This window comes from Wyeomyia smithii, chromosome 2 (genome assembly GCF_029784165.1).
Source record: "Wyeomyia smithii strain HCP4-BCI-WySm-NY-G18 chromosome 2, ASM2978416v1, whole genome shotgun sequence".
NCBI classification, from domain to species: Eukaryota; Metazoa; Arthropoda; class Insecta; order Diptera; family Culicidae; genus Wyeomyia; species Wyeomyia smithii.
Genome location: NC_073695.1, coordinates 219,755,626 through 219,782,615, shown reverse-complemented (window position 1 = coordinate 219,782,615; position 26,990 = coordinate 219,755,626). Strand labels below are relative to the sequence as shown.

At 37.0% G+C, this 26,990-nt stretch overlaps 1 protein-coding gene across 2 annotated transcripts in view; it reads right to left on the bottom strand.

Annotated features, from left to right (window-relative positions):
* LOC129722556 (protein muscleblind) overlaps window positions 1-26,990 on the bottom strand; it is a 745,426-nt gene that overhangs the window by 696,768 nt on the left and 21,668 nt on the right. Inside the window, exon 1 of one of the 2 annotated variants that reach the window (XM_055676091.1) lies at window positions 1,988-2,005. The exons of the other annotated variant lie outside the window; for it this stretch is intronic. The gene's annotated coding sequence lies outside the window, so the exon portion shown is untranslated. Of the gene's footprint in view, window positions 1-1,987; window positions 2,006-26,990 lie in introns of those variants that run through there. 2 annotated transcript variants of the gene reach the window in all.

Genomic DNA, 26,990 nt, shown 5'->3' with positions numbered 1-26,990 from the left:
ATAAATTTGGAAACGGTAATTCTAGCGAATCACCTGAACCGAACTGTAATCTGAATTCAACCCCTGTCAGCTGAATATTTTCCCTTTCCTTAATACGAAATCCAACAGTGCTCAGTTTGGAACCAGAAGGCCAAAATCGTATCATACCCCGATCAGAAAAGCATAACTAAAACGTTACAAAATTCTATCAACAGCAAATACAAGTAACATATTTTGATGCGATTTAGTATTTTCCCATATGCTTTTGGTAACAAAATTGAATCTGGATGAGTTATAATTACAAATCCTGAAACGAAGTTGTACTAAAGCAAGTTTAACAAATTTTTCGTCTTTATCAAAAGCTGCTATTTCTAACAACGGTTAATATTATACTGTTCTATAAACTATGTTGTTTTGTTAGAAAGCTGATACATTAGTAACAAATTTTGATATATGTTTGATACTAGTAGAATCATTTCTGTTATAATTTCTGTTATTTTAACACCTAACGGGACCAAATTGAAAACACAGCCTGTAAGGTTTTTCCCATTACAAAATAACAACTTCTGTTACAGTTTTGTTTTTCTTTCTAATCGGGACGATATTTATAACGCTTGTGTTACTTTCGCTTGTTGTGGTTTGGTTTACAAGAAAACATACATTTGAGATATTTTTCCGTGTAATTAGGAAACTGACGTTATTGCAGTAGTAAGTTATCAGTCCACTACAATCTCGTTTTCTGTTTAGGTGCGTATGATATGTAATTTTTGACCATATGCAATACTCACGTGCTACGACATGTTGGGAAAAAAGGGTTCATACTGGTGCATAATTAACAACGTCCAGTATATATTGCACAAAATCCAAATGTACACGCGGAAAAACCGCTGTCCAACAAGGGTTCGCGAGGTTCTACCAAGAAAAGGGTTGAATTACTATCTCTAAAAAAAACAATCGAATTTGAACTATTACGCCAATTGGGGATCGTGGCATACATATATTGCAGGGTACACAAAGAACCCCTGCCGCCACTGTGGTTTTCTAATAAAAGTTAGCTATTTCTGGGAAATCAATAATTAGCTACATTGACGATTTTAATGCGGATCGGCACGAGTGCGTCATGCCGCAAACCCGATGGGGATGTTCTTATTATTATGCCTGCTGCAAACGTTTCGTTGGCTGTTCAAATTGAACAGGCTTTACGCTGATTGACGGACGGATATGAGCTATGAAAGAGGGATGTTCAAAATTCGCTGTGTCATTTACGGTACTGTTGCTGGATGATTTTAGTGCACAATGTTCTAAAACTGAATAGTTACTGAATCAAAAAAGAAAAGTTTCGTTATAGAAAATTTGTTGATAAAAGGATCACCCCTTCCCTCCGGCATTGCACTAGTCGGATCTGCCGACTGCTAAAATGCAATAGATTCAGTGATGATAAGTGAAGCGCACCTGTCATATGGATTTCCCAGCTGTGGATAATTGAATCCACTGTTCTACCGACGCGATGCCTTCCAACTAATCTGCAGTCCGGGGCCGGAACTTTAAAACTGATCTAGCTTGACACCGGCGAGATGGCAGGGATTCATTCGCTGTCCTCAACAGAGTTGAGGTTTATTTCCGGGGGAAGCCTAAATAGCAGAAATTGATATTTACGAGTGCCAGAGGAAATGGCAAAAACATGTTCGGTTCGTTAATGAGATGTCATAGATTGTTGAAATGTGGTTGATGCCACGTCAAAATTAATCGTTGTTCTTGAGCGGTGCGATCGAACATTTACAACGGATGATTATTTCCCGTATCCAGCCGTCAACAGGGAGGATTGTTTTCCGCGAAATAATTTTGTTGTCAGTTGAATTAAAATAATACCTTAAAACTAAGCGCAGAAAAATTACAGTTTATTTTTTCCTCTCAGCGATGGCCAACAATTTCAAGCGACAAACTTCATCAATCATCTGGGCTGGGCACAAGGATCGAAGCACACCGGTTCAAATCTCGGTCAACTCACCCGTATCAAAATTCGACGCGAACCAATCCTAAACCCATCTCAAACCGTGGGAAGGCTGCCAAAAAAGCCTGATTTGTGGAATTGCCCTAGCTGCTCGGTTGAAGTTCAACCAGTTTCCAGAGAAAATTAAAACTCATCTCGCATATCCTGCCGTCGCGCCGTGAGAGTAAAGTTGCGGAACCTGAAATAAAGAAATGTACTTTATCGTGGCAACATTTTCCCGGTGGACCAACAGATGATGTCGCCAGGCTAATGCAGTCCAGACGGATTCAATCCTCGTTTTTGCCCGGCAATCAACTCTAGACCGAACATACAACATGAAAAGGAGGAAAAAAACTAGATTTAAAGAGGTCTCCCTAAGTTTTTTTTTGGTCTCGAACGGTAAACAAGTTTGCGACAGGATTGTAGTCCGGTGCGGCACCGCTAAGGACACGGTATTAGGGGGGTTTAATCCAAAAGAAACGAATTAACCCGGTAAATCGTCTTGACTTTCTCAAAACATGTATTTTTGTTCTTTTGTTTCGCAAACCGCTTCGCTCCTTAAACGATCCTAAGCCGGGACACGGGCCTATATCGTTCCGTCACGGGACGCAGGTGAATTTAGTGATTTAAATGCAACAAATCTACCCCTTTCGCTGGGAGCCTTTCTCCCTCATTTGTTTTAATTTGTTCAGAATTTAAATGGACACTGCTGCTGCGCTGACGAAGGCCTGAGATCGCTGTGCCATTAGGGTCCGCCATTGCCAAGGAGTACACAACACATATATACTCGTGCAAAATCGTGGGCTTCGGCCGGTCTAGGATATGCAACCGGGCGGTAAAAAAGGGGTTCCGTATTAGCATTTTTAGTTTGGCTCATATGCTGCTCGTGGCGGATGCCGGAAGCGGCAAGCCTTCCGGTATTGTAATTTTGCGAAATATTTAAGTCAAAGTTACGATAGCAATTTACGGTCCGGGATGATTGCAGCTGGGGTCGTTCGAAGCAATCGTAAAGTAGGGAGTAGGAAAAAAAAACGAAGGTGCTTTTTTAGAGCCGTTGCTTAACGATATTTTTTATTTGCATTGGTCCAGAAATATTGGCGAGAAATGGTAGCAAAGTGCCCGATAAAGGATATTTTCAACTTTCGAGTCGCTATGAAGGTGTTTAATCTACACACAATACAATATTACGACACGGAAGTGCTAGATTTTGTTTTTAGAAGGGGTCGTCACTTCAAGTGCTACAGTCCGATGTGGGAAGTGGTGCTTGTAGAGCGATGTTTTCAATTATTCTCATATATTATGCGATACAGGGCTGGCAATAAATTCGCAACGGTGATGTGTCATTTTCTTTGGCTGGTGATAGGAAAAAAAGGATAGGTATACTTATCTCTTGATTCCTGCAACTTCATAGTTAGCCAAAGCATAAATATGTAATTTAAATATAGCATCAATAGGTAATTTAATATTTTCTATTTTCTTCTCACAAAAAATAGGTAATTTAAAGGTTTAAAAGCACACAAGAAAGTCTGGTTTTCATTATATTGCGATACGCATCTGAAAATACAAATGGTTTTATAATAAAGAAAGTATATTTTACCAAATTGTGAAATTCGATTTCAACAATCATTTAATTTTTTTAGCACGACATTTTCTTCATGATGTAACGAACACTTTCTGTGGTTCTGAAAAGCCCTCAATGTGCTCTTTGTATCTGGTGTAATACCTTGTTCAAGATTTACACGATGGGCCGAGTTGATGATGATGATGATGATGGTCCCGCCACATACCCCTACAAAGGTTTGAGCTGGACGATTTATCTATAGATAATTAATGTAGTCACATTTAAATCAGTTATACAAAAAAAAAAACGAACTGATTTTACCTCCAGATATAAATTTCTTCAAAAACTGATTACTTGATTCACATCGGTAAGAATGTGAAGAGCTATAGAGCTACACAAAACTAGCACAGGGTTTTCATGACCTTCAGCCAGACTAACCACAACTACTTCATGATTTTTCTCTAAGCATTGTTAAAGAATCCATTTATATCTGAATTCCGCGCGCGAGGCTCAAACTTATGTAGTCACTTTCTATTATTTTTTAAAGCTACAACAACATAAAGGAAAAAATCCATCATCACCACCGTGACGAACACAGTAGTTTTTGTTATTACATTACATATTAAAAAAGATCTAATATAAAATATGAATAAAATTTTACAACACAATCAGATCCGTTCGTAAAAACTTCGTCAGTTACATTCTTCAATAGAACAATAAATAAATAGATAGGTTCCAAAAATAAATAGTTCATCCAAAATAAATCCGTTATTTAAACTTCGTCAGATAAACTCTCGTCATTTTATAAAAGTTTCAATTTTCGTTCTGTACAACAGAAACTTTCACGTGTGAAATACATTGTCTCTTGAACTCCGCAAGCGTTGGTGCACGTTTAACATGTCTTGGCATCGAATTGAAAAAAATTATACCTTTATAAAACAATGAATTTTGTGAAGCTCTTGTTAGAAAGAAAGGTGTTCTTAGTTCATCCGCGTTTCTAGTGTTATATCTATGAAAATCTCTTCCTCTTTCAATTCGATCACACAAATATTGAGGTAGCAAACCATTAATTATTTTGAAAATGAACACCATAGACAAATAAACAATTCGTTGCTTCACGGATAACCATTGCAAAGCGTCCAACATAAAGGTAGAGGAAGTAAATCTATCACAATTTAAAATCAAACGCATTATTCTATTCTGCAAACGCTGTAACCTCAACAATTGTGTGTTATTGGCCAAAAACAAAAAGGTAGGGCAAAAATCCAAATGTGGAGAGATGATTGACTTGTATAGCTGTATTTTACTACTAATCGTTAATTCGTTTTTCAAACGGCATAGAATTCCATACTTTTTGGCAATTTTCTTGATGACATTGTCAATGTGAGCGTTGAACTTTAGGTTGTCATCAATAATCACGCCAAGATATTTAATCTCCCGAACGCGACCAATTGCCTCATCATCAATCAAAACAGAGACATCGTCATTTACAACGGTGCGCGAGAAAATCATATATTTAGTTTTATCTATATTTAATTTCAATTGCTTATACTTCAACCATCTGTTTAGAGAACGTAAATCTTCGTTCAAGTGTGAAACGGCTTCTTCTACATTCTTAGCTGCAATGAATAATACGGTGTCGTCGGCAAAAAGATTGATATCACAAAAACGTAAAACTCGTCGCATGTCATTTATATACATAATGAACAAAAGGGGCCCTAATACACTTCCCTGTGGAACTCCAAGATCATTCTCCACGGGACTAGATACCGAATCATTAAAAACAGTCCGTTGAGCTCTGTCAGACAAATAGCTCTCAAACCATCTGAATGCAGTACTCGAAATTCCAAAGCGCTTGATTGTGTTCAACAATAAGGGCCTAGAAATTGTTTCAAAAGCGCGTTTTAGATCCAAAAAAACAGCAAATATTGTGTCTCTATTCTCTAAGTTGTCTTTCCATTTTGCTAGTACTAAGTTCAACGCGGTTTCACACGAATGGCCTTCCCGGTAGCCAGATTGTTCCGGAATTAATAACGAGTTACTATTTAAATATTCTAACAGCTGACCTTTAACAACAAGTTCTAATATCTTTTCTAACGTGTGTAACATGTTGATGGGACGAAACTCTTCGGCTTTAATCGTTCCAGCAACCTTTTGAATCGGAACAACCAACGATTCTTTCCACACTTTAGGCACGTACCCAGTTAGCAATGATTCATTAATAAGGTTCAGCAGAGTGTGACCAATAACATTGAAGCAATCTTGAATGACCCTAGCATTTACATTGTCTACTCCAGCCGTTCTACCTAATGAAAAACAAATATTTTTAAGGTCATCCATTGTGATTGGGTGAAAACCATCAAATCTACTATTAACGTTAGTCGGCTGTTTTATTTCATCCGGTTCATCGACCAGTTCAATTGATTGATTGATCAATGAAACACTATTGATGAAATAATCATTGAACTTACTAGCAATTACTTGTTCTGTTTGTTCTAATGTGCCATCAAAAGTTATGGACCGCGGTTTATTATTACTAGGTTTTAATAAAGATTTCAAAATTTTCCATAACTCTTTGCTGTTGTATTGATGCTGAATAATCTTCCTCTGTATATATTCACAACGCGTCTTTTTTAACGTTTGTGAATACTTATTACGCGCGATCGTGTACTCCTTCCAATGATTCTGCCTGTTAGACCTACAAAACTTTTTGTACAATTTATCCCTCTTGCGTTTAAGGCGCAAAAGATCAAAATTGTACCAGCTGTTCGAGTTTTTCAGAGAAACTAATTTGTGTTCAACTAATTGATTCGTACACGTTTTCAAGATGTTTGTAAGAACAGCTGCCGAATCATCTAAATTACGGCCCGCGATTGGAAAATCCAAGCTTCTTTCAACAAGATTCGAAACAGCCTGTTTCGAATATTTTCTCCAGCATTTCAATTTTATTAAATCATTATAATCATTCATTATATCTAATACATTAATCATCAATGTCTCATGATCGGTTATTTTCATATCGGAATTCGTAACTGAACGAATAGAATCAAAATTGGAATAAACATGATCAATCAAAGTTCTACTTCGCTGAGAAATGCGCGTATATTCGTCAACACTTTGTTTTAAATTGAAAGATTCAACTAAGCGCTTCAAATGATTCGAATTTGCATCATCTCGCCAGTTAATATTGAAATCACCAGCCAATATGTTCAATTTACTAAAATCAAGAAATTCCTCAAGCCAGTTTTCCAATATTTCAAGGAAACGCTGGTCACTGGTATTAGGAGAATGATATAAAACACCAAAATTACCCAACTTCATGCCACGAATTACTGTAATGCCCAAGAACCAGTTACCATCCTTAGCTTCGTTTCGGCAAAGCTCGAACTGAACCGATTCTCTGACATAAATAGCAACACCGCCAGTTTGTCTAGAGTGTGATAAACAAGCAGCAACGTTATATCCCGGAATACTATATTGATCAAATGCTTCAATATCGACAATATGTGTCTCTGATAAGAACACTAAAAGTGGACGTTTATCTTCAACAACCTGACGTAATGCAACGTAGTTTGTTGTCAACCCTGCAATATTAAAATACAGAAAATCAATGTGATTCACACTCTTCTTGGAACTTGTTTGCTATTTATTGAAACGCAAGCTGCTTTTCTTTTGATCAAAAAGTCTTTTATAAATCACGCACTCTGAACTGAATGCGGCATGGTTGACGTCCAAGTTCATTTTACGCTCTCTATTCATTTTTAAACAATTAACGCATTTCAATACAGTAGACGTGCACTCAGATGTCTTGTGCTTTTGGCTACACCTAGAGCATGTATCACAATTTTTGCAATCCATGCTCTTGTGTCCAAATTCTCCACATTTGAAGCATCTCAACACGTTTATCGCGGGAAGTACTAAGCATCGATCAAACTCTACATTTACTTGCTTAGCAGCTAATAAGCTATTATACGCTTCTAAATCAACTTCTATTACCGCGCTATACTTGTTATAAGTGAAGCGTGGATTTTCAAAGGTATTTACTACTTTTATATTATTTATTGTGATGCCTTCATTTTGACTCTTTAAATAGTCAATGAAAACATCAGGAGAAAGATTCTCGCTCATGCCCACTATTTTCAATCTTGGCACCGATGTGGGTACAACAGCGCTGTAATTTTCACCCAGATTATTTTCAATGCCATTTTTCACATTTTCAACATTTTCGCCAATAGCGCATTCAACAATAATGGAACCATCTTTACCGTTCCTAAAATTACTAACTTTGTGTGTTTTTGGATCTAAGTTAGTTTTCAAAAACTTCCGAGTTTCCTCGCAAGCTTGTTTGGACTCTTTAGGTTTAATCACAATAACCGGACGAGTCTTAGGTTTGGCCGGTTTAAAACCATTATTATTATTACTATTACTAATCATTTGACTTGTACTCGTTTTTTTACTTTTACTGTGTCTTTTAACGACTTCCGCAAATGTTGCGTCGTCATCAAAGACATCATTTTGATCGTTGTTATCATATTCAATTTTGCGCTTTTTGCCGATTTGGTCCGATTCAGAAGGAACCGGCCCATTCCGCGCGCGAGCATCTTTCATCGCAGCTATATTCTGACGCGTATTTAATTCCAAAACTGAGTTATTCAATTTTTCAAATTGCTCACAAAATAATTTTTCAAGAGACTCATTAACATTTAATCTCAACTGTTCAACACCGGCACTCAACGCGTTGTTTATCTGGGCCGATATTTGGTCTCGCATTGCAATGACCGAATCAGTGAGAGAAGATAATTTCTTCATCTCTTCTTCGATACGCTTGACGTCCGAAACCAAATGCTGCCCACCACAACACTGGTTTGATAAACATTCATCACACTTGAAGCAAAGATTATCGTTATCTGTTATAATCTTTGCCGTTGCCTTGGTGAGTCCAGTGCACTTGTAGTGAAACAAACGTGCACAGTTGAAGCCCACACATTTCAACGGCAAATCCGATAGGACAATTGCCGTTCCACAGCCAGAACAAATCATCGCACACAACACACGTTAACACGGGACGCTATACCAACAGACATGCAGGGAAACAAGAGATAGGCAAAAAAAAAAAATGATCACCACCGCAGCTAATGCGCTGGGGGGATTTTATTTAAACAAACTTTAATGCGAACAAGCTGCTTAAGCAACTGTTCTTGTACTTAGCCTCGTGTAGATTCACTACCGAAACACGTTAGAATATATCTACCGTGAATCACTTCACTATTTCACACGTAAAATAACGATTAAATATCACCACAAAATAACACGAACTACTCTGTTCGCCATCAAAGAGGGCCTTGTTGCGAATTACGATAAATTACGATAAAACTAAAATTCTTACAAAAATGTATTTCATTCATAATCAAGCGTTGTTAAACTTCTTATTTTTGCGTTTTAAAACGGGAAAAACCGAGAATTTTAAATTGGAAATCCACTGGCCACCTTGATTTTCGTAGAAAGTTCTTCGGTTTTCTAATTTTCAAAATTTTTAGAATTTGAGAGCAAAGTTTTCCAATTAAGCATGCAACGCGTAACCAAATTTTGCACTAGTTTTCCAGCAAATTCCCTTACATAAACTTTATATTTTCGTTACTCAAAAATTTGTCATAACATAAGAACAGCTGAGCTTAAAATCGGAATGATATTTGTTGAAAGTAATGCATGAAACTACTTATTTCATAATTTTACTAAAAAATTAAAAAAAAACAATCTAAAAAAAATGTCCATAAGATTAGAAACTTAAACAAGAGTCATCCGGTGGTGGCCCGTAGATGACCGTATATGCGTGTTGAGGATTAAGGAAGAAGATGCACGATCTGCTGGTGTACGAGGAGACTGGAGAACGGCTACCCAAGACAGAAGAAACTGGACATCTCTTATTCGTTCGGCCCTAGACCGGTGAACGGTTCGTTAGTTATTAATAAAGAAAAGTAAGTATAAGAAACTTATAGATTTGCCATATTTAGGCTTTAATATTTAATGGTCATATTATGTTCTACATCCAACGCAAACGGGGCACATTTTATTACTTTAGGGCAATTTTTTATTACTTATTGCGTCTTATGACTGCGCATTATACAAAAAGAGTAATAACCAAAAAGTAATAAAAATTATGACGGCCACACGCTTGTATGTGTTTCTGCAGGAGAACATACAGCCAAGCACCGCAATGCATGTGTTAGCCAGACTTCACTCGCTGCATTTGTATTGATGCAACGATCAGGCTCATTTTTGTCCCCTTAATTCACACATAATTAGAATCTCAACCGTCAACCTCAAATGTCTAATTAGAAACACTTTCGTTTCGTCCCCCAGTGTTTACTTGAAATGGAAATATGTAATACTGTCTGACCAGAGTTGCCGAAGTTGCGAATATTGTTCTGGATGGGCACGAGTTCTGTATTTTCAAACAGGTGCAAAAGAGTTTCCATGAACCAATGAGTATGCACACCGGATGAATTGGAGATTGAAGAAACTTGTAACATGTGCAACACATGCGACGGTGTGTGATTTTTTTTTTGACTTGAGATGGAAAGGGAGCAGTTTTCGACAGAAAAAAATCCTGCATGTGGTTGAAACGACCATTATTAGATAGTCGTACTCCCGTAACACGTGCTAAATATATGACAGTATGTGTTGTTACTTGAATGGGGAAGAATTTTATTGCCCTATAAGTAATAGGTTTGTTACCTAAAAGGCAATTTTGCGCTATTGCTTCTAAAGTAATAAGGAAAAGTTTTGCGTGTATTGAAAAGATGTGTAGCAAGACGTGAGGGAAGCCATGAATAAAAATTTAAATGAATTAATTTTACCATTTACGTATGTAGCAAATTTAGTCTAAAATTTGTTGACTTGCAAAACTTGTAATGAATAAAAAATGTGTTTTTCTATCGCCACCGCAAATGCAACACTATGAAAATTTAACTACGAATAATAAAAATAATAAACCAAACAACAAAAAAGAAAAAAAAACATATTAGTTTGCATTGCATTTGTACCGTTAACGGTAGAAATAGCAGCACTGTCGGTCCACTCAGACATGCATACTTGCTTTCATACAAGCTTTTATGTGAGAATTTAAATTGCGCTAGTTTTGATTGTCAGGATTGTCATTTCAAATGTTTCATTTCTTATATTTTGGATGCTTATTATACAATTTTAAAGGAAAAAAATATTACTTTTAAACTACCTCATGCCTGTGTACTATACTTATCCTCAACAGCATCGTTTTATTGTTCACTTCCTTTATTACAAGTGATTGCGTAGTTTCATTTACACCACTAAAAGAAGTTTTGTTCACGAGCTGACGGAGGATTGACTGTGCACTTATAGCAGTGTTGCCCATCCAGCAATAAAAAATTGACATAATCGAGCTTAAAATTTCTTCACACCTCAGTTGGTTCTGAGTAGCAATACTCGTTGTGAGCCAAACGATGTGTCGAAATCTGAGCCAAACGAACAAGAAAAGTAACAACACATTGAGAGATATTGCATTCAGGTACAATATAGATCGTGTTTATTTTCATTAGTTTTTCTTGTTCTATTGCTAAACGATGAATTAAAAATGCTTCGAAACTAAATAATCACAGTGATTTTTAATCGGAGGTTCACAAACCTTTTGCATGGTTTACAAAATAATCATCAATTGTGGTGAAAGTGTATACAATTGAACATGAACATTAAGAGCCAGTTCGCGAGAACCGCAACCACCTTTACAAGGGAGGTTGTATCGAGGTTCTCCGATCGGACTGAAACTTTCGTGGTTTGTTTATCTATATAATAGAACAATGTTTTGCATAATGTCAGATTTTTTGAAAAGGGGTAAGTGGGGTAAAAAAGCACGTCAAAACTTGATGTCCAAAAATTGCTAAAAACGTAAACTTGTTTTAACTTTGTGTAAACTGAATCGATTGTCATGAAAATTGTCATGTTTATTCTACTCTATAAAGGAAACAAAATGAGGGTTATTGGAAGTTGCTATCGAGAATACATGATGAGATATTCGCATTTTTCTAAAAAATAGGGTGATTTTCACAGCAGTTTTTCTCTTGCCAACAGATCTAGGATTAAAATCCAAATAATACGTTTTGTAGTGCAACTCAAGAGCTTTCATTAGATATATTAAAAAAATGCGCCGTTATAAAGATGCCTGAGAAAATCCATTTTTTCTATAACATGTTATTGGCCATCATATCGAACCCATTGTGCGAGAAGCGAAACTCCGTTTTGTGTCATTGTTCTTCCATTGAGCTATAATTTTCAGGTTATGTTTGTTTATGCACTAATGCAATAGTTTGCAAAATTTGAAAGGAGAAGGGGTTAGTTGGGGTAAACAGGCTCTTCAAAATCTTATGTTTAGAAACTGCTCAAATCTTAAAATTATTACTCTCGGCTTACATTATGTGCCCTTTAATAAATTAAATTACCATTTGCAAAAAAAATTCACCGGAAGATGCTCATAATTTGGCAATTCAAACCGTAAATGTTTTTATCGGTAGAACAAATAAAATCGTTTTTCGCCCACTTTTCTACGTTATATAGGCAAAATAAGCTTGAGCTAATACAGACAGTCTGTTTAGAAAAAACAGAAGGTTGAGTTCCGGATCGGAATGTAGCACCAAGGCTTTGCTTTTTAAGCTTGAGCTAATACAAGTTAGTTAAGATAAAGCATTGATGTATGTACGAGAACGTCATGAATATTGGTTGGTAATAATGAATCAATCAATTCCCAAACATTGATACCAGAGCCACAAAAAAATGCATTCTTTGAAAATGCATTGAGTGCAATTACTAATATGCTCGACGAATGCTTAGATGATGATAATACAGATTGAAAATAAAGATAATGAAATATAGATTTTATTTGGTTTTATACTACATTCGACCTCTTGGTTAATGAATTATTCAAAGGCCATATTAAAAAAAAGTTTAACAAAACGTATCGCAAGGCTTTGTTGGCATTCATTCTATCTCTGTTAGCTCCAAAAATAACCTCTAATTTCATCGTGTAACTTCGGGAATAAGCCGACTTTACGGTTTGAGCAGTTTCTGGATACAAGAATTGGAAGAGCCGGTTTACCCCACTAACCCCTTTTCCAAAAACCAAAATTTCTGCAAACTTTTGCATTAGTGCATTAGTGCATAAAGAACAAGGACACAAAACCGGAGTTTCGCTTCTCGCACAATGGGTTCGATATGATGGTCAATAACATGTTCTAGAAAAAATGGATTTTCTCAGGCATCTTTATAACGGCGCATTTTTTGAATATATCTAATGAAAGCTCTTGAGTTGCACTTCAAAACGTATTATTTGGATTTTAATCCTAGATCTGTTGGCAAGAGAAAAACTGCTGTGAAAATCACCTTCTTTTTTTAGAAAAATGCGGATATCTCATCATGTATTCTCGATAGCAACTTCCAATAACCCTCATTTTGTTTCCTTTATTGAGTAGAATAAACATGCCAATTTTCATGACAATCGATTCAGTTTACACAAAGTTATAACAATTTAACGTTTTTAGCAATTTTTGGACATCAATTTTTGACGTGCTTTTTTACCCCACTTACCCCTTTTTAAAAAATCTGACATTATGCAAAACATTATTCTATTATAGAGATAAACAAACCCTGGAAGTTTCAGTCCAATCGGAGAACCTCGAAACAAGACCTAGTTGCGGTCTCCGCGAACTTGCTCTTAAGTTTTGACATCGTCACCACAGATTATACGAGTCGAATAAAAACGTTAGTCAGCATTGCGCTTTGAGAAGAGATCTGGCAGTTCTGACATGTGAAAGCCGGTTGCCATATCGGCGGTTTTTTCATCGCTTATTTTTCTCTTTCTGAATATCTCTAGTTTTGAGGAACACCGTGCTGTAACCTTGGGCCTACTTCTCCGAAAAGGGAAAAATTTTTTGACACGCTGGCCAAATTTCACGATTCACAACAGCTGTCGGGCCGAAATTTTGAAAACTTTCAAATTTAAGCTAATTTTTAGATTATGTACAAATATATATTAAAATATCATGCAGGTTAACTTTGTTAAAATATGATACAGGTTAACTTTGATTTTGATTTAAAAGCAGTCCGTTTTAGATTGAAAAGCCATGGGTGAAGCTTACCATGATAAAAGAAAACTTACAAGCCACAGTCATAACAAATATGGAAAACAAACAATGATTTTTTTGAAAGTTTTCTCATGTTAAAACAGGATTTATATTAACTGTCGTAAGATTTTGAAATTACATGAGCTTGGAGAATCAATGAGAAACTTGAAACTAATGGCTTTTTTTCCAGAACACGTGCCATATTGATATCAAAATCTGATACCGAAACCCGCAAAAATGATTCCAAATTCTCGTCTGATAAATATGAACGACAACTATTTTTTTACTGTCTCTATTCTTTTGAAGTCGTTCTTCATTTTTGAAATGTCTATACGGATTGAAGGTTTCAACACACTAAAAGCAGGATACCATTACTCGTTAAATAAGTTGAAATTATACAAAGATGTTATGTATCATAAAAAATTCCAATCCGAATACATCAGCACGTGGGCCAAATGTGAAACGTGTTTCAAAACTTAACGCGGGCCGCGAGAAAAGAAGCCGAGGGCCGGATGTGGTCCGCGGGCCGTACGTTGGACAGCCCTGCTTTACATACCCTCAGTTAGATATAGAAAGTAATGTTTCTATTTCTCAATATACCAAACTGCTTCCTTCAGCAAAGTTGTAATAAAATTTGAAAGAAAAAGTGGAGGGTGGTATCAAAACACTTAGGCTTGAATAGAAATCCTCGATGGGACGCAACTTGGGGACATTGAGCGGGTTCGCCAACTTGGGTACCACATCGATATTCAGCCGCTCCATCTCCTCCAGCGATCGCTTTGAGTAGTGGTCCGACGCGCGATCCGGCCAAAACACCGCGTCTGAGACCTTTATGTATGTCTTGATGAACGACTTCTGGCAGCCACTTCTTACTATAAATTTCCCCGTCCACGGCCAGTCCGGATCGAAAAGAGAGCAACTTTGACATCCCTTTCTCGCTGATTGTCAGCCACAGCAGCGCCTTCTTGGGGAACTTGGTGTGTGAAATAAACTTTACCTTGGTGCTCACTTCCTTCGTGGGGGAGGTAAAAAACGAAGTGCCCTGCCAGTCGTTGCCATCCAGGGTGAGACAGGTCTCGTCGTTCATCACCACCGCTACGTAGTGATTTGCCGGGAAAATCGACTTGACCATTTTATTCATGAGCTACCGCTGCGTCATTGCCTGCAGTCCCGAGACTAGTGGACGGGACTCCTGCCTCTTGATATGTATGTCTATGTTCTCCAGGTACTTTTTCACTGTTAGGGACCATACTTAAATGACGTAGCATTTATGAGGGGAAGGGGGATATCATCATTTTGTGACGAGCTGTGACAAGGAGAGAGGGGGGGTTTTAGTAAAATCGACGCAGCATTTTTTTTAAAGACTGATTTTTTTTTGCAGGAAAAATGTATACTAAAAATACACTAAAACATTGCACAAAGTATTGCAGCGAGATCTGTCGAAATGTTTTTATCTGTGGCATTCTGAGATCTTCTGAAAGTTCTGCTACATACATAATCACTTGAATTTCCAAACACACAATCTGTTTTGAATACAAAAATCGTTGCTCTTTTGTGGCTTTTAATAGTGCAAAATAACAAGATACTCGTTTCATTTCCGGAAAAGTTTCTGTGTTTTCTGCAGACATGGATCATACTAAGTTGTTTAAACACCTCTACTCCTTGTATCAAAACACAAGCCCTTCGGAGCAGAAGATGCAGTCACGAGTCTATAAGTTGTAAATAAATTGAATTAGACACGGTTTTTTTTTTTCAAGTATTCTTTTGTATGTATATAACTACAGTCTGGTTTTTATTACGCGGTGGATACTACCTCGTAAAAAAAATCGCGTTAATTCGAAAATCCGCCTAAAAACAAGGCACTAATTCAAAAACCCGCGTAAGAAAATCGCGGTAATTAAAAAATCCGCGTAAAAAAAAACAGGATAATTCAAAAATCCGCGTTAAGTGAACCAGCAAGAAGGGCTTTGAAAAAACCCGAGACGCTCTACAACCAGTATTTAAAATTGTCCTCATTGACGGTCATTCCGGATCTTTCGGAGGGCGTTGGGTATTTTATTAAATAAGTCTTCTACTAGATAAACACTTACACGTTTCTGGTTCCAAACCTACGTTAAATCGAAAATTCGCGAAAAAGTTTTTGAAAGTTTTGAAAGTGAAAAAAACCGCGTTAATTCAAAAATCCGCGTAAAAAACCTCGTAAAAAAACCCGCGTATAAAAAACCGCGTAAAAATACTTGTATTTCTGTACGTTTTTTCAGAAGCGTAGAGGAGGGGGGGGGTAATCGAATGCTACGTTTTTTTTTCAGGGGGGGTTTAAGTTTTGTGACCAAAAGCTACGAGGGGGGAGGGAGGTCTTAAAAATCATGGAAAAAATGCTACGTCATTTAAGTATGTTCCCTTAGGCTTGTTGCACCGACCTCCTGGCCGAGCGCACGCTGCGATGTTACCACTTTTCCCTCGGTCTTCCTCCTATTCCTCAGGGTCATCGGCCGTCCGGAACCGGGCTTTCAATGCTCTGACTGTTGTCCAATATTGCCAAGAATGTGTGGATGATCGAAGGGGCGTATCCGGTGTTCATAAACTGCCGCACGATGTCTTTTTTCGACGCGTCGGCGTACCGTTTTTTTAACGCACACTCAATGTAAACGGTTATTTTGAGTCGATGAAAATGTTTCAAATTCTACAGGCTGCGTCCTTTTGTTTACAAATTTCTGTACGTGATAACATCAAAAAACATTTAGTTTCTGATTACTTTTCAAAATGCGTGATCTTGCTCCGGAGAAGAGGAAAAGTATCGTGCACAAGTGGTGCACTGTGAGTGGAATGACATCGAGAAAATTGGCCAAGGAAGAGGATGTAAGCGCCGGACAGCTTCTAAAAATATGGAGAACAGTGTACTTTTGAAAATGTATCGAGGAGTGGTCAGTAATCAGGCCCTGTAAGTCTTGCTATCGGCAAAAAAAAATCAGGGATGCCTACAAACAGAAACCATCGGCTTCCGTTCGGGATGTGGTGAGAAAAGTTGGGACCTTGACGGCTAATGTGATGCGTACTAAAAAGCGACTTGGGCGCAAGACGTACAGAAAGCATAAAAACCAAAAAGAAACCCAAATCAAGCCGCTTCTGTCAAACCAAGAGTCCGGAAATTGTATGATTCAATGTTTTGCAAAAGTTCTGGGTGCATTATCGTGGACGATGAAACGTAGGGGAAATAGGGGCATAATGAGCACCCTAAATTGGTTGCTGATTTAAGCATGGAAAACGACAAAAATTTTAAGCTGTTTTCAGTGCAAAACTTGAATTTACTATCCATAATTAAAGGTACACTATTCACAAATTTAAAAGTTTATCGTGTAACGCAAATTAGATTAATGCATCAAAAACTAGCAATCAGTCGATGTGTAGGGAACAATGAGCACCCCACTGGGGCATAATGAGCACCCACGGGATATAATGAGCACTGTTATAGAACATATCTTGAGACTGTGCAGAAGTACAACTAATGGGCCAAAGTTTGACGCGGGATGCCGTGATACTTGGCGGTTTGTTTCCTAAATGTCCCGTCGCGCCTTATGGTGGCCAATTCTGCCTGCAATCCCTTTTTCTGACCGATTCGGTCTCAAAGATTTCCTAATAAATGCTCGCACCATCACTGTAAACAAATACTGACCATGGAAACAGCCAAACTCACAAGTCTACTGAGATGAATTTCAGGTAAGTTAATGTGACAAGGTGTGCTCATTTCACCCCACCTTAAGGTGACCATTTCGCCCCTATCGAATTAGTTAAAGTTAACATGAGATTTTAATACTAATTATAGCTTAAAATCAAAACTTCAATGATGGTGAAGTTTGGGGTACGACCCATACGTCATATTGATGTGTCTACATACTTGATGGAGCCATTTAAACGACCGTAGAACCTTATTTTGTAGTGCGCAATAATTATAATTTTTCCAACATCCGGGAACTAAGTTGATTTTTTCAATATATTTCCATATTATAAACAGACAAATCACTTTTATTCTACATAAAGAGATATTGTAGTAACTACGGAAGTGGGGTGCCCATTTCGCCCCGTGTGCTCATTAAGCCCCTAATCCCCCTATGTGAAATTTGACTATAAACTGCCTATAATATCTGGAACAATCTTTGTTGATGGTTCTTCGACAGCTTAAATTTAGCAACAAACAAATCCAGTAATAGCGAGAGTGTCGTCAAGAAGCAAGCAATATGATTAACAATAATAATATGACTAACTATGATAACCTTGGACATAAAAAGAGTTCGAAAATTGTATCAGCCTAAATTCAATTTGAAAACATGATAAACATTATAAAGTTTTGAATTTTTTGCATTCAAAAGTACACATATTTGTTTCTTTGGCATTTTTTCTTGAATCTAGTAAAGATTATCTTTAATTTGATAAAAAAAATACTGCAAATTGGTTAAGGGAGCATCTATATTCCACGTGGACAGATTTTAAACAATTCAGGTCACCTTAGTTTTGGTTGATATGAAAATAAGCGCTTCATCATATGTAACAATTTTGCAGAATAAAGCTCATCTCTAGAATATTGCTATTGAATTCTAGATCCCAGTATCTCCCTACATTTGTTTTTACATTGCATAATAATCCTGAAACTAAATTTAGGGGGAAATTTGGGTCTAGAGCTCTATATTAACATTTAAAGAAAAACTTTCTTCAACAAAGTTGTAACATACGATAAAGCGCTTTTAAAAAAATTATCAAAAATTAGGGTGACCAACATTTTTGATGCAATCAAGTATCTAACTTTATTATCTTTGTAGTAGAAGAAAAATTTGTTCTATGATATTAAAGCTCCATTTATTTTAAGTAACTTTGTAAAAAAAGTGTTTCTCTATCTTCAACCATTTATATTAAAAAAACACATTTTGCGCTCTAACTTTTTTATTTCAAGTTTCATCTCAAAACTGTCTTTGAACGACTTTTTTTTTCAATTTCACCTCATTCCCCACGGTACTTGGAAATAAATACTATTTTCTAGAATTTTACAAACAATTTTAAAATTTCTAACCCTTTTTAGCAGCCAATATTTCATCGAAGTTTCATAAAGATCCCCTATGTCCGGTGGCCTAAAATGTAAAAATCAAAGTTAGTTATGATTTTACAAAACAATTCCATTTCAGACAACAATAACACAGTGCAACAAAAAATGACTTTTTTTCTGCCTTGGCTTCTATATATAATTTTTTCGTGTATTTTGATGCAAAACCAAATTTCCTTGAGTTTGGTCATATTTCAACTAAAGGGGAAACAATGGCGCCATTTTGAATTTTTGAGAAATCGGATATTTTCGATATTTTTTCGACGCCATTTTGATTTAAAGCCAAATATCAAAATTCTAAGAGTTTGTCCACATATAAACATTTTCTTACCCATTTTTTTTAACAAATAGACTTTAAATCGGACGAAAACTGAGCTCAAACCTTAAATCGGACGAAAACTGAGCTTTGGCATGGTTTTAGTATATTTCGCAAAGCAAAATATTCTCGAGTATGTAGATCTTGAAAGGTAATGCTCTAATATCTAAAAGTGGTAGTCAAATTATGTCTTATATTGAGTAAGAAAGTCTCAAAAATCGATTGGTAGGTGTCTGATCCACGTAAAATGTTAGAAACATGTCGATTTTGCCCCGATTCCCCTAAAATACTAAAACAGGTTTATCTCGACGTTGAATCAACTTTTTTGATATCTGTTTAATCTAACATCAAGAGTGTAAGCGATACTCGAAGATACAATAACAATTTGTCTTCACATGATCCTCCCCCTTTTGAGGGAGGTTGCCGAAGACTCGATGATTCTGTCTCATAGCTGAAGCGAGACTTTTATATTTGACCAGTCCTGGCCAAAAATGAGACCCCCTCTTCATAAAAAGGGGAGGATCATGTGAAGACAAGCAGTTATTGTATCTTTGAGTATCACTTACACCCTGGATATTACATTAAATAGATTTCGAATAAGCTAATCCAACGTCGAGATAAACCTATTTTAGTATTGTAGGGAAATCGGGGCAAAGTCTACATTTTGCTGACATTTTACGTAGATCAGACACCTACCAATCGATTTCTGAGGCTTATTTACTCAATATGAGGAATAATTTGACTACAGTCATACCTCGATATAAGGCAACTTTATTTTTATTTTCGTTACGTTATATCGAGTTACGTTATATCGAAGCAAAAGAATTTTTTTTAATTTATGCAAGAATGTTGATGGTTACTCAAATATGCGTGAAAACCTATTTCCCACCACCTATCAGTAGTTTTAAACCATTCTTATGCCCATATGGAACAATTTTCAACAAGCAAAAAAAAGTTTTTTCAATTGATGCAGGACTGTTGGCGGTTACTCAAAGATACGCGAAAACCTATTTCCCATCACCTATCAGTATTTTTTTAACTTTCTTACGCCCATTTAGAGAAAATTTCAACAAGCAAAAAAATTTTTTTTTCTAATTGATGCAAGACTGTAAATTGTTACTGAAGGATGCGTGAAAACCTATTTTTCATCAACTATTAGTATTTCTAAACCTTTCTTATGCCCATTCATGACAATTTTCCCATTAGTTTATTAGTTTCATTAATTTTAAAACTTACTACAGTCAAACCTCCATGAGTCGATATTCTATGAGTCGATATTTTCTTATACTCGATGATATTTTCTGTCCCTTCGATTTCCCATACAAACTCACTCCCTGTAGTCGATATTTCTATTACTCGATGCCTCCTTCGCTCGATGGTTCCGCATGGTAACTATGCTAGTTGTTTGGTTTCTATGAGCCGATGTTGTTTTCAAATTCCAAGTTCTTCTGACGTGAAAAAGTAAATGGAATATCAATTCGCGCTGAGGATGAAGAACACTAAGAAATTGAGAAATAATATGCTGACTGTTGTCCAAATGTGATAGGCTGGACTGGATTCTTAATAATTTTTGTCAGCGAAACAACAAACTCTTGCGCAATAATACCGTATGCTTGACAGTAAGCAAAAAATCTTGCTTCTTAGTATCTAATTAAAATTGTTATCCGGACAAGAAATCATTTGATAGCAGAGACGAACCAGCTAAAAGCCTCTCAATTAAAGACACATGATTAGATGCTCACAACTCATTTTAACATTTGCTAATTTTGACACATGATATCAAGAGATACTGGATTATAGTGAAAAAAAAAATTAACGGATATTTGAAAATGCCCCCATTTCTTATAATTATTTTCAACTCTTGTTACCAGAGGAAAAGGTATATTTTTTTCTCCAAACCTGCAATTTAACTATCTATAACATTGTCGAATACAATTTTATTAAAAAAACATCATTGTGATGTATATATGAGACATATAATTGCCATTTTTAAATCATTTTTCTAGACTTGTGTTTTTGAATGATCAATCAAAAAATAAATAAAATAATATCTTCATCAATCTCTATCAAACAAATTCACAGCTATATCGGAAACAATCGGTCCGGATCGATTCGCGAAGCAACATGAATTGACTCAGATTAATATCTTGAGTTTAAAATAACAAGAAGTAGTGTACACAACTCTATGCAATTTATTGTATGAATAATTGACGTCTTCAAAAATTTATTCTATGAGTCGATATTTCCTTGAGTCGATGGTCCCTTCGATATCGACTCCTGGAGATTTCACTGTACAAACATTTTTTTGAAGCAATTTATACCCCAAAAACAGTTGCTGTATCATTTATTTTCAATTTCAATACATTTTCAAAGTTACGTTATATCGAGGTAAAAGTTACGTTATATCGAGGTTGCCTTATATCGAGCTATGACTGTACCACTTTTAGATATTAGCGCATTACCATTAATGCTCATGCATACTCGATATTATTTCGCTTTTCTTCCAGATAAGCCAAGGCAAAAAAATTGTTGCACTGTGTAATCCTCTGAATTCAAATAAATTCGTTCATAGAACCGTAATAGAACCGTAAATAATTATTATTTATGTTAATAATAAGGTACCTGTTGTACCAATGTAAATTGCCGGCGAATATTAGACTCAAACATAATGTTCAAAGCTTTTTTGATGCTAAGTGCCTGCAGCATTCCATGTTCATCCATGTTTACCAGTCGAACTGCTGCATATATACTGTTATAACGCCAATTAACACCGGTTTCAGAAATTGGGGATTTTGGTGAATTGTATTCATCTCGATTCATCGCCTGTTGATTCATTATATTATGCTTTCATAAGCATGATCTCATTACGGGACACTCACCCCCATTATCCCGGGGAACAGTCGGATCGACACAAATGCCGTCCTGTCCTGCACGACACGATACTCATCAGCAAACCCTCCGGACGGCGAAAAGGACGTGATTCACCGGGCAGCGTTGCGCTCTCTGGCAGGTCCAACATAGTTTGAATTTAACAAACCAGACACATATTAGTCAGCCGACAACAGACTGTTCGAGAAGATGACGAAGATTTGCAACGAGGGTGGAATGTGTGAGATCTCGACGACGTTTTCCCGATTCTTGCGGTAGCTGCAGCAGCAGCAGTAGTAGTAGGCATCATCATCTTTTCTCATGTTGCCACCTTCGTCCGATGTCCTAGCCGTGGTGTGTATTCCGCTTGTCTTTGGCCATGCTTTTTCGCTCTTTTTGCACGTACCATAAACTATTCAATGAAAGTGATGCTGCAGATGGGGAAAATTTCTCCCCCTCCCTCCCTCCACGGCAGATGTGCAACGCATCGGCGCCGCTCAGAGTGTCTTGGGTGCCTTCGTGATTCGTGAGGAACGGCTGGCGGAAATAAATTGGAATTAGAACTTGCAACGAGCGAACGAAAAGTTCAGCAATATAATACTAGTTGCCGTGCCAAGCAAATGTGCCCGTCAGGCGCACCCACGAGAGACGGACGAGTTTGGGTCGGATTTGTTCCCGGTGTGTGGGAGAAAAGAACCCCTTCCTTGGGACTCGTAGGATCCAATGCAAGTGAATTAGAAGTGCTAGGTGTCAAGTGGGGAGGACGGGACGACGATGATGACGGCATCAACAAAGACGATGCAATCGGTATAAAATTTTATAATTGGAAAACATGACTTAAATACGGTATGCGTTGGAAAAATTGCTTGGAGATTTACTGGCGAATACGGGGAATCTGGCATACGGTGTGCCAAATCGGAACCAATCAGAACGGCACGACCAAAATCCCTGCTTGTTTTAGCTTCAGGATTTAGGATTGTGCTGCTTTTATAAAATGAAATACTCTTCGGAAATCAAGCTGCGCTTTGCGGGGCGCCACAGTTTGTTAACCCGTGTTCCGAATTGTGGATAGAACCATATCAAAAGAACATCAATTACTATCCCAGCATCTGAAGGCTGTAGGATGCCGTCGAGGACATTTTTTTCTCGAGCTAGAGACAAGCTTCTTTGCTGTCTTTGAAATTCGTCTTTTCGGCAGCGCTTTATACGTACAGGACACAGGGCAAGCAGCATCGCTGTAATGCATTTGGGCCGCTAGGCTCCTCGACAGCAGCGGGGCAGAACGAATTGAACCCCATTGCATTAGCAGAAGTAGGGAGAGAAAAAAAACCATCAGGCGACGGCAGGATCTCCGGCCGAACCAAACTACTCCCCGGTGGAATCATCTGATGCATGCATAAGTCAAGAGAGCACTTCTTTCCAAACGTTTGTCGGTCGGGGCCGCTGCTCCTTAAGGGTTACCACCGGCAGTGAAATATCTTGCAGTGAAACATGCTTCACGTCGAGTATGGATGTGGATGTTTTCAGTGCAACCATAGCTTAGTACACAGACACATTCTGAAGAGTTAAAGGAACGAATTGTATAGATCCGATATAGCAATTTTATTTTTATTTTATTTTACCCTTTTGGGTTACATTTCTTTGTTCTATTTGTGTTAGCAATTTCCCGTTACCGATTTGCAGCAGCAAATAGGCATTCAACATGCGTGGGGGGAAAGGGCAGCAGAAGTAGTGGAAATACTGTTCGAAAATCTTTGAGATTATGTGCTATGTGAGGGATTCACGTCAATTATACCAGCAGTTGACAGCATCTACTCAATTTTGGTGAAATTTTATGAAATTGATGATATCGGTAACTTACGTTGTAAACAAAACAAACAAAAATCTTCGAAAATATTTTGGGGAGGTCCGCTATTCAATGAATTATAAAGATTTTTTTCATATTGTTAACGAGTCATAAACTTAATTTCAAACATCATTGATAATAAGTGTGATATATAAAATACATTACGAAAATTAGAAATGGATAGACAGCTGATAAGATTCAGGTTTTGCTCGATTCAGAATGCCGCTGGGTTTTCATATTATTATCTTAAACCCTTGGTATCGTTCTTCCATTCATCTTTAAGAGGGGACCCTACTATGGAAGGTCGAAAACTATTGAATTTTCGTGATTCGTTTTGGATGTTTAAACTAAAGTAAAGTGTTTGGGTATTTTGGTTATTGATTACGGTATATTTGAAGATGTATTTTGCATGTCATGGATGCAAATATAGTGATTATTACGCTCTTACCATTTTTGAATCGCTTGTTTAGAGTGTCCAATGAGCTACAATTACTAAATATTTACTGATTTGGCTTAGCCTTTTTGTGTTTTTTCTTGATTTTAAGCTCGGTTCACAGGTGAAAATAGCGCGGGTATTGTTTCGAAAGTATTTAGCAAAAATGATTACAAACCTTTAGTAAGTAAAATTTTTTACACGGATTTCAGATTTTTTTCAAGCGGATTTCGGAGCTCACGCGGTTTTTTTTCGGAAATAGTGCGTTTACCACGCGCTATGTATTTCCCGCGAAGACAAGTTTTCATTGTATTAATACTTTCGTCACTCAGTGGAACCTTTTTTCGTCGTTAAATTTTGAGGATCCAGAAAACCAGCTTTCACTTTCAGTTGACGTTCGACGTTGTCCTCAACGTTGACGTTGATATCTTGTGCTACCGATGACCTACAATATTGCGGTCTTCAGTAAACATGTTCAAAAGCTCAAGAGTTTCTGGTTGGTGAACAGTTAAGTACAGAATTCCACAACTACTTATTTGACATATTTTGACCTTCACTGTTCTTGAGATTTCGGCTTCCTAAAAAGTGGCTGTCTTCGGAAAACTTGTTCAGAAGGTCAAGTGCTTTTAGTTGATGGACAGCTTAGTATAGCAATTTCTCACGACGTAGCGCTAGTGTGCACGTGATTCTTCAAGTTTTGATCTCAACTTGGATCACGAATACTATTCTCTAGAACAGCGATTCTCAACCTGGGGTACGCGTACCCCTAGGGGTACGTGGAAGCTTTCAGGGAGTACGCGAAAGAAAAATCAGTAATGGAAGACAAAGCAATTTTTCTTTATAATACTTCAATTGTTTTTCAAAATTGCTCTTGAAGCACGACTCTAGTAATCAAATAAACCATGGTTCAATTTGGAACCCTAAATAGACTACCGCAACATGATTAACCACTACTTTCTCCCACTCCGCGAGAACATTCCAAAGCATAAATTATTCCGGGATTTTTACATCCTAGAAAATGCCTGAACACTGTATTAAATACAGTCTCACGCTACATGTTGTATCCTGCTTAAATGAAAGCGCTTTTAAACACGGAAAATTGTAAATCAAACGTTAAAAAGAAATTGAAAATAAAATAATTTAAATTGTATAATTTATTCTAATAAATTTATATTGCTGAGCTGAAGTAGAGTAGTGTATCTTAGTTTATAACGCTTCAAACTAAACGCTAGTGTGTGCGCTACGCAGTGGTGGGCACCATTCCGCTAATTCGCTAATCGCTAATTAGCGACGCTAATATTCATTTAGCGGTTTAGCGATTTCGCTAATTTTTGAGCTGGTTAGCGAAACTGTTAGCGTCGCAAAAATTTTGGCCTTCGAAACGCTAATCGCTAATTCGCTAAATTTTGTAGAGAAGTGACGATATATTTATTTAGAAAAACTGTGAATTGCTGATGGCGTACGTAAATTGCTACGAAAGATGAACATAGTTTACTGCGAAAGTTACTTTTGGAACGAATATTTCATTCAAACAACGTTCAATTGTTTCAATTGTCTAGAGTTCCTCTCTTTACGACACAAGTGCAAGTCAGTATTTTTACCCGAGAATGAAGTTCCAGTTATCGTACAAGCCACAGGAGCATTTTACAGAACAAGCTCAAGGTCTAGATTGAATTTTCGGCAACCAAGAACTTTTTTATTTCAACTTGAAATTATGACAACTTTGGTTTTACCTTTTCGATTCAGATAATAATTGAATTTTTTTCAAATATTCCAAGGTATTTATTTTTTTTGCAAGCTGAATAACTTTTGTTACTCCTTGTTTTGCAAAATCAAGTATGGACACCGTATTGTGAACCTCTTATTGTAAATAGCTCTCAAAAGTATTTGTTTTCGTTTGTTTCAACACAAAAGATCAAAGTGGTCCAAATCTTACAAAACACAAGCAATAAATATAGCGAAATGACTATTTACATATTAATAAGTTAGCGATTAGCGATTAGCGAAAATTCCGCTAATGTGGGTTTAGCGGTTAGCGTTTAGCGATTATCGAGCTAAACTTTCCGGTTAGCGACTTAGCGATTAGCGTCGCTAAATTTTCGGTTAGCGGTGCCCACCACTGGCGCTACGTTGTGCTCGTATTCCCAACCAAACCATAGTTCAAAAACCAAAAACCCTGATCGTCCTGAACAACGTTACAGAAGCCCGGAACTTTCCGAGCGGTTGAATTTACAAGATAAAATAAGTAGAAAATACTGAAACGTTGCGTCAGAATGGCGAACTGCACTATTAGCCATCCAGAAACCCTTGACATTTTAAACAACTTTCCTGAAGACCGCAGCTTTCTGAGCAGCACGGTGCTCCCACAGACCGTTATTATGAAAAAAAAAAAATGTTCCAATGAATCTGAGTAAACTCTTCGATTCGTAATGACGTCCAGAATCTCTGGTCAAAATTTCAAAATCTTCGTATGGTACATTTTTGAGTATTGCCCTTTTGAAGGTCGTAAAGTACAAAAAAGTGATATAAAAACGACGAAATACTTGTTGTAAAGCCCGTTTTTCAACCACCATTTTATTAACTCACTTCCAAAATAGCTCCTACACATTCCAAGGGTTATATTTTAAGCCATTGACAATTGGTGAAGAGATGTGCTTGAAAATCCCACAGTGCACAGTGGTCTAAATTCGAAAAATCGCGATCGCTTTAGATTTGACTGTGAAAAATTAATTTTATGTACTTGATGTCTTCAGCAAA